Consider the following 9,575-nt stretch of genomic DNA (forward strand, 5'->3'; position numbering starts at 1 on the left):
GAATTCTCTGTCAAATTTATGTAAATGGACTCTGAGATGAGACGTTTGGTGTGGTTGGGGACAGTGGCAAGAATGGAAGGATTGTCGAAATTAAAAGTATGGTTCAGGTTTAATGCGTGTTCTAATAATTTAGATGCAAGTGGATTACAGGAGTTGGAAGTTTTTTGCAGGGAAATGCGGTTCTTAAGATGGTTTTTAGTTTCGCCGATATAGAAGGAATTGCAGGATGGGGTTGAACAGGATATCCGGTAAACCACATTGGAACGGTGTAATTGAACAAATGATTAATTAATTAATTAATTGAACAAATGACTAAGTTAATGCAATTTTATATCTACTCCTTACTTTTTAGATCAGTAAATATACTTCAGGATCCTTAATATTCCCATTGAAATGAGCCAGAACATAACAGAGAAAAATCAAATTTCCTAAGAACAGCTCAAGGAATTTTTATAATGGATATAACAAATTATTGGAAACAACATTTACTATAATTTCTTTTTCCTTTATATTTGCGATTAAATGAATGGTTTTACAGATTACATAAATGTGAGTAATCCCGATAAACATTAACGTAAAGTGGCCTTTAAGGAGCATAGCCTAATCTCCATCCCTTTTGCTTTAAGGAGAGTGGGATTATGCTATCTTCCTGATGGTAGCCAAGTAATACCACGGACATTGGGTTTTGCTAATTGTAAGATTAAATACTTTATAATTGATGTTTAATAATGTTACTCTTACCTCTGTCGAACAGATACGCCACCTTGCACTACATTTGGTCAAACGATTAACCTGGAATCCTCACACAAAACTGAAAGGACAGAAAACTGCACGTCGATTCCGACTATTACAGCACTTACTAGACAAACGGTCTAAACTTCCAACACATTACAAAAGACTGATCTACATGACTGTAATAAGGCCAATCTGGACATACGGAGTTGAGCTTTGGGGCTCACAGCCATTAGCTATCGGGCCTCACAAATGCCTGGGGGGAGGATGTGAGTGAGTATTGTATAATTATATCCGTGAAAAATCCCGCATAGAGCCGGGTAATGGAACTCGCAACCTGTGGGTTAACAGACAGGCGCACTACCACGCTGCTACCGTCACCTACTTTTTTATTTGTTATTATTTCCGTTTTCATTAATTATCTATTATATATTTTGTAATTCTTGTTTATTTATACTTTTCACTGTCTATCTTTTTTTTTAAATTTACTTTTTTATCTTGATTTAAATTTTCACATATATTAAATCATATTCATTATTAATCATATTTAGTCACATCTTACTTTTATTCCAAGTTATCTATTTTCTAACTTATCTTTTTTAGCCCTGATAATACCCTACTTATGCTATCTTCCTGATGGTAGCCAAGTAATACCACGGACATTGGGTTTTGCTAATTGTAAGATGAGAAATTGAAGGCAGAATCATTGAATGAAAAATATAATAGTTGGATTATATAAATTACTGACGTTACGTATGCTATCAACTATCACATCAGACCCAGTGCGACAACAAACTGTGACAGTAAATGCTATTATGACTAATAGTTACACTATAGTAGAAACTTTTGCTGCAATAACGGAAACTGTACGATAATTTACTTCCAAGGCGTATATATGTGATAGTTATGTGACAATTGCTTCACTGACATTACTAGTACTATCAACTATCACGCCAGAGCTAGTGCGACAGAACAACTCTAACTATCATACAGTTACAGTTATAACGATTCTCCAAGAGCGTGTAAAGTGGCGGCCATTTTTCGGGTAAAAAGGTTATTTTATAGGCTCTGAGCGGGTATTTTTTAGTTGGGAAATGCGGCAGCACTGCCCCCCTTTTACTTCAGGATGAATTTAACTATCTTGGAGTGATGTACTGAATTTAGTTAATCATGTTAAGCTCATTGATGTCTTGGATCTGAATTTATGAGATCTTATATTTTACAAAGTTGATGTCCTAATTAGCAAACAAGTGACTTTTATCAGCTAATATTTTAAAGATTTGAGACATTGCTTAGGAATAAAATAAACATTACCTATTTGTAACTTTTATTCCATTTTTAATTTCATCTCTCGTTAAAAATTGTTTCTCCTAAACTTGAAGAAAGTCTCCTAATTATTTAAAGAAAGTTTTCCATACTTGTCAATGTTGGACAGTTTTAGAGAGCTTCAAAGAAGTTCTGAAAGGCAACTTAGCATTCACAAACTACTTTGAAGTATCGAACCTGGACATGTTCCAGTAGCCCTAAGTAGTGTCCTGTCCTGACTTAAACATGCATACATTATTCCGGTAAGTACCTGCAACAAAGTAATAGTTTTTAATTAGTTTAATTCATTCATGAAAAAAAATGAATAAGAATTATATAATATTTGTTTCGAAATCATTCATATAAAGGATCAACACATTAGAAATAAGTAGTATAATCAATATAATTATATGACGCGTAGTACTTTGTTCCTAACTTGTTTCTATAACTTTTTTTTTCTTAATAGTTTTTAAAAATTAATAATAATAATAACACAATTAAGTACTATAAGTATAATCACAAGCATTTATTGATATTCATACAGTTTATTTATTCCATAATGTTACTATAATACTAATAAAATTAAAAATAAATAAAAAAATTAAAAATATATCTATGAATAAAAATATAAATCCATATAATGTAAAATAATTAAATAATAACAAAATAATAAATTAATATTTAATTAAAAACCTTCTCTAAAATTTCATAATCTTAACTTAATGAAATATTGATATTTAGTTTATATATTCGTATATTATATAATATAATAGCGTTAGCAATGTTTAATATCGATATTAGTAAAAAAGCTGACGAACAATATAGATTTATTATTATGCATACAATTATATACAACTAGTAAATTTTATATTAGTAAAATGACATGATACTAACATGTGGAGAATCTACCCATTGATATCATGAGAACTCCAAAAACGTTGCTAGAGAAGAAGATCTCGGGGCCATCTTCTTTTCAGACGCCTAGGAGGGTTGTTAGGTATTAAAGGAAAAACTAGGCTAGAAACGCGTGGGTTTGGGCGGTTGGGAAGTTTATTATGGAAGGATTGGTATCTGCTTCTGGTAAAATCGGCAACATATGGAATATCGCTGATGGATGACTTGAATTGTTACAAGGTAAGGAGCATTAAAAATTTTGGACTCTAAAGATTGGATATGGGAGGAATTCGATAGTTTAGTGGAGCCTCAAAGCTCAACTCCGTATGTGCATGTCGTATTGGTCACCTTTCGTATCGGATTGAAAGTTTAGACGAGTAGTTTCCTTTCTTTTTAGTCTTGTATGTCATTCGCTTATCCAGATGTAGTCCTAAGTAACGGATCTGTTCAACATGGCTGGGGTATAATTAAAGGATACTGTGGAACAGGAAGTTATGGGTTTACGACGAAGGGTAAATGTGTTTTGGTGGAATTTTATTTTAATTCTCCTGTTTTAAATATTGGTGATCTGGGATTGGAGGGTTTGAAAAAAATGAAAATGAAAAATAGTTTATTATTCTGGGACTAGGTCCCTTTAGAACAATTACAAAGGCAATTTTAATTTTATAATAACATTTATTGGCCATAAAACAGTGAGGCCACACTTAATTATAACTTATATACAGAGAGAAAAAAATTAGATTAATTAAAAAACAAACTGACTAAGTAAAAACAATACAAAAAGTTAATTACAAAATATCTGTACTATTATAAAAATGAGTCAGATTTGTGAAGCAAAAGGTAGTTGAATAGAAGGGATTTAAACGAGGAAAGGGTTGGTACATGACGTATGTTAGAGGGAATGGAGTTCCAGTGATATGTAGCTCGGGTAAAAATCATTTATCAAACGCAGCAGTTCGGTGAGGTAGAGGGTAGATGTCAAGATAAACTGGGGCCTGGTAGTACGAGATTGGACAGAGAATTTGCGATGCAGGCTTTTTAGGATATAGGAGGGGCGCTGTGTACTTTCTTTGAATACACTTATATTAGTTATTTTCTGATCATTCCATCAATCCTTTGTTCATTGGTTATCTTGTTGTTCATTCTTTGCCCAGTTTAACACTGCAAAGGCTAGGAATACTGTCCGAAACGTTGTCACTAATATTTCTATTTTATTAATTCATTTGATAATTCTGTGACCGCTCCCCGAACCATCTTCTCCTCACATGTATTATTCGCGCTCAACTATCTTCTCATCATTACATTTATAATTAATATTTAATATCCATCTTCTATCTTTTATATTTTCATTTGTCTATTTCTTCTTTATTTTACATTCATTGGTACTTGCACCATATATTTACATTAAATACTTTATAATTGATGTTTAATAATGTTACTCTTACCCCTGTCGAACAGCGGATCTGACCTTAGACTACATTTGGACAAACGATTAACCTGGAATTCTCACACAAGACTGAAAAGACAGAAAACTCCCTAACCACCCAAACCCACTAGTTTCTAACCTTGCTTCCTCTTCCATTCCTGGCAATCCTCCGAGGCGTCTGAAAAGAAGATGGCCTCGTGACCTTATATTGTAAAATGTTTATAGGGTTCTACTACTGGGTAGTTTCTCTACATCCTGTATCATATCATTATCATTATGTCATTATGATCAAATTTACTTGTATTTTTTATAAAGTTGGAAATATCAATAAAGGAAAAAGAAAAAAAGATGTTTGCACATATTTAGTATTTCTTAAATTTCCTAATATTATCTTTACTTTAACATTATTTTATATCTTTTTGCTTATATTTATTTCACATTATTTCATATTATTTACGTTTTCCTCCACTTTTCTATCTTTTTGGTCTTCTCATCCACACATTTTTTGGTTTTACCACCTTTTATTAATGTGGATGTCCTATTTTTTTCTTTTTATTTTATTCTCCATCTTTTAGTGTGTACTCTATTTTTATATTTCTTTTTTACTTACTTTATTATTATTATTATTGGCGCGACGCACCGTGGAAGTCCAAGGCCTTGCGCGATGTACTTAGGATATAAATCGCGTTCATGACGTGGTTTCATAGGGTGAGTTCGCCACTGTCACGCCTATTTTTATGAGTGCCAGCCATTAGCTATCGGGCCTCACAAATTCCCGGGGGGAGGATGTGAGTGAGTATTGTATAATTATATCCGTGAAAAATCCTGGATAGACCGGGGAATGGAACTCGCAACCTGTGGGTTAACAGACAGGCGCACTACCACGCTGCTACCGTCACCTACTATTTTATTTGTTATTATTTCCGTTTTCATTAATTATCTATTATATATTTTGTAGTTATTGTTTATTTATACTTTTCACTGTACATCTTTTTTTTTTTAATTTACTTTTTTATTTTGATATAAATTTTCACATATATTAAATCATATTTAGTCACACCTTACTTTTATTCCAAGTTATCTATTTTCTAACTTATCTTTTTTAGCCCTGATAATACCCTGCGAAACGTTGGCTCAAAATAAATAGTTTAATTAACGTTTGACTTTTTTATTTATTTATTTTTTTATCGCACCAGGACCATATATAGTACAAGAGCCGGGAAGAAAAAAAGACAGTTATCTCGCACCAATTTTTAATTACTTTAATAAAAACTATTCATAATTACTAGTCAAAATTTATGAGTCTGCCAAGTATAGGTAGAAGGAATAAAAAATGGCGGCTGTTTCAAAACCTTAAAAAAACACTAATTTTTCATTCGGAGCTCTATATCCTAAAAACTACCCACAACACTAGAAAATCTAAGAGAACATTATTTAAAGAAGAGTAAATTTGCTGAAATGTATGCCCTAAAAGAGCTCTTTACGTCCGATAGTTCTAGAGATATAGGTTTTTAAAAGGAAAATTTCTTACAGAGAATTCTATGTTTCAGGAACTATGTGACGTACAAATGTCTACTAGCATTCAAATTAAAGCTAGTTTATGACCTATAAAGAAGTTTATGACCTTTACCTTCGCAGGAATAGTAGTTTTCATGATATTTGCTAAAATAAATTGGTTATAGTTGTTCGGACAATAAGTTTGATTTATGAAAAACTTCATTTCTGAAACCATTGGACGTACAGATGTCTTCTAGCGCTCAAATTAAAGCTAGTTAAATTTACTAAAAAATAGTTAATTATGTTTATCTTTGTAGGAGTATTGGTTCTTATGATATTTGACAAAATAAACTCACAAAATGTTAATATCTAGTTGATCGTATAAAATGTTGGGTTTTTAAAAAATCTCTTGATCCATAAGACGCACATGTGTCTGCCAACACTCAAAATAAAGGAAATTTAACTTACTATAAAGTAGTTTAGGACACTTATCTTCATAGGGGTGGTATTTTTTATGATATTCACATATGAACATGAATTTGGCAAATGAAAATTTGTCCGAACAACTATAAATCAATTTATTTTAGTAAATATCATGAAAACTGCTACTCCTATGAAGATAAACATTATAAACTACATTATAGCTCATTACACTAGCTTTAATGTGAGTTCTAATAAACATCTGTACGTCAAATGGTTTATGAGATGTAAATTTTTCAAAATAAATTCACTAACTGCTAATCTTTCAGTACGACCCATACAACATTTTTATGAAATGTTGCTTTTTAAAAAGCTATTTCTCGAAAAATATTTAACGTAAATAACTCTATTAGGGCCCATATTTTAGCAAATTTACTCTTCTTTAAATGACGTTATCTTAGGTTTTCTTTTGTTGTTTCTAATTTTTAGGATATAGAGCTCTGAATGAAAAATTAGTTTATTTTTATAGCTTTGAAACAGCCACCATTTTTTATTCACCCTACCTATACTTGGCAGACTCATCAATTTTGACTATTAATCATAGATAGTTTTCATTAAAGTAATCAAAAATTGGGGTGTGATAACTGCCTTTTTTCTCCTCTTGGGCTCTTGTACTAATATCTTCTGTATTATATACGATATATTTAGTTACATTTATTCCACAATATATCGAATTTTCTAAATTTGAGGTAGCCTTAAGATTTTGACCGGCTGTGTGACTGCAGAGATTAAACAGCACGATAAGAGGACATAAAAATAAGAAGAGATGAGAGGGAAGATTAGATCTCGGTCATGGTCTACTGCGCCGTTGCCGTAGGCTTTGGAACGTTCAGTGGATTACGACACGACTTCCAAACTGGGGTCCTTGATACGGGGAGATATCCACAGGCAACATTTAGATTTATCTCAGAGTCGATTCACGGGTCTACATGGCGACCTATTAAAGATATCCCTCTAAATGTTTGGAAGTGAGCAGACCATAACCATCTATGACCATCTATGAGCGAAGCTTCTTCGAGGATTTTTCTAAATATGTTCCATTTAGTATTATAAGAATAAATGAATGACTCTCTAAAAAGATGTTGATTTGAGTGTGAAGAGTAGAAATTCAGCTTTCCAACAGTTGAATTGAATGTTTACTTAATTGTTTTGTTGTGAACATAAAACATCGACTGAAAATAAATATATTCCAAAAATTTATAATTTTTATTAATATGAAAATTTGTATTCAAGAGTCGAAAAAGACAATAGAAACAGAACTTTGATTTTTCATAAAAAATATTTTGTTGGCCCACTTTACTAGAAGTGTGTTTTAGTTTTTTTTTAAAAATATCTTGATCCATAAGACGCACATGTGTCTGCCAACACTCAAAATAAAGGAAATTTAACTTACTATAAAGTAGTTTATGACACTTATCTTCGTAGGGGTAGTATTTTTTATGATATTCACATATGAATATGAATTTGGCAAATGAAAATTTGTCCGAACAACTATAAATCAATTTTATTTTAGCAAATATTATAAAAACTGCTACTCCTATGAAGATAAACATTATATACTACTATTGTCCATATATATCAAAATAGCTTTAATTAGAACGTTAATAGACATCTCTACGTCAAATGGTTTTTGAGATATAGATTTTTCAAAATAAATTCACTAACTGCTGATCTTTCAGCACGTTCTGTACTACATTTTTACGAAATGTTGCTTTTTAAAAAGCCATATTTCGAGAACTATTAAACGTAAATAGCTCTATTCGGGCTTAGAGTTCAGCAAATTTACTCTACTTAAAATGACGTTTTCTTAGATTTCCTATTGTGGGTAGTTTTAAAGATATATAGCTCCGAATGAAAAAAATAATTATTTTTTATTTTTTTAAAAAGCCGCCATTTTTTATTCCCCCTACGTATACTTGGTAGACTCATCAATTTTGTCAAGTAATTATACATAGTTTTCATTATAGTAATCAAAAATTGGGGTGAAATAACTGACTTTTTCTCATCTTGAGCTCTTGTACTATTTGGATTGGATGGTATACCAGAGTCGGTTTTGGGCTGAAATCAAAGAGCGCTTGTGCCAGCATCCACGCGTTTGTTTTCAGTTCGCATTGTTTTACGACTGCCAACTGATATTCGTGTTTTAATTAATTTAGGAATTTCCTCAACGTTCGGATTCAATAAGCAACTCTTGTTTAAGATTGTGTATTTTAAAATTCTATCGATTTGGTGTAAATACATTGTCTAAAATCTGGTTAATTATTTTTTATATAATATAGAACAAATATATATTTATGAAAACATTATATTTCTCAGTAATTAAATAAAAATATTTCTAATAAAAATTCTAGAACGATGGTTGAATTTATAGGTTATATTGTACTATTTATATAAATTTTTATCATATACAACTTATATAGCTGATATTTACGTTTCCTTTTACTTCATATATTTTTATTTTGTTCTTTTTTATATTGAAAATAAATTAAAACGATGCCGACGTTTGTTATTTCCTTTGTTAACAAAAATTTGTGGCAAGTGGCAAACAAGTAGATCCAGCACTTACTATCACCAAAAAAAATATACATTGAAGTGTTTGTTTTTGTAGTTAGTTATTTATTACTTATTGGAAGAAGAAAGTTGACCGCATGAAGTAGATTGGAGTCAGATAGTCCGAGTAGCGGTCAATATAGGTACCAAAATAGTAGAAAAAAACTAGTTATTGTTAACCAAGGTTTCGTCCCACCTTGCAGGGCTTCATTAAGGCTGATATGATTGGTGTTCTGTACCAATACTAGTTGGTTAAAGAGAAACAAAAATAGTATACAACTATTTGTTTTATTACGTTTCGCCCCAATTTGTAGAGCTTCATCAGGGCTAAAAAGATACAAAAACAACTAAAAAAATGTTGATATTGTAAGATAATAATTATAATAATAAGTTAGGTTTTATATTATGTAAAATAAGGAAAAAAGAAAATTACATACAAATAAAAGAAGAGAAGAAATAAAATAGTATTTGATAGTCTGGATTATCTCTCTAGGAAGTCTGGTGAGTCAATTTTTTATAATTTTTTGAGGTTTATAATTACTTCCATCATTTTCAATAAGTTATTATTTATTCACTCATTAACATTGTACAACGTTTCGGGACACTCCGTCCCATATTCATGTACTACAAAAACCTATAACAATATTAAAAACTATAAAACACCAATCTTCTACTTTATATATTTTATTTT

At 31.0% G+C, this 9,575-nt stretch overlaps 1 long non-coding RNA gene across 1 annotated transcript in view; it reads right to left on the reverse strand.

Annotated features, from left to right (window-relative positions):
- Window positions 1-2,059: 2,059 nt before the first annotated feature.
- Window positions 2,060-9,575, reverse strand: part of LOC106688134 (uncharacterized) — a 10,031-nt gene continuing 2,515 nt past the window's right edge. The window contains exon 3 of the long non-coding RNA XR_001344282.2: window positions 2,060-2,308. This is a non-coding gene — a long non-coding RNA (uncharacterized lncRNA). The remainder of the gene's footprint in view (window positions 2,309-9,575) is intronic.

This window comes from Halyomorpha halys, unplaced genomic scaffold, assembly GCF_000696795.3.
Source record: "Halyomorpha halys isolate HHAL.00 unplaced genomic scaffold, Hhal_1.1 Scaffold1060.1, whole genome shotgun sequence".
In the NCBI taxonomy this organism is placed as follows: domain Eukaryota; kingdom Metazoa; phylum Arthropoda; class Insecta; order Hemiptera; family Pentatomidae; genus Halyomorpha; species Halyomorpha halys.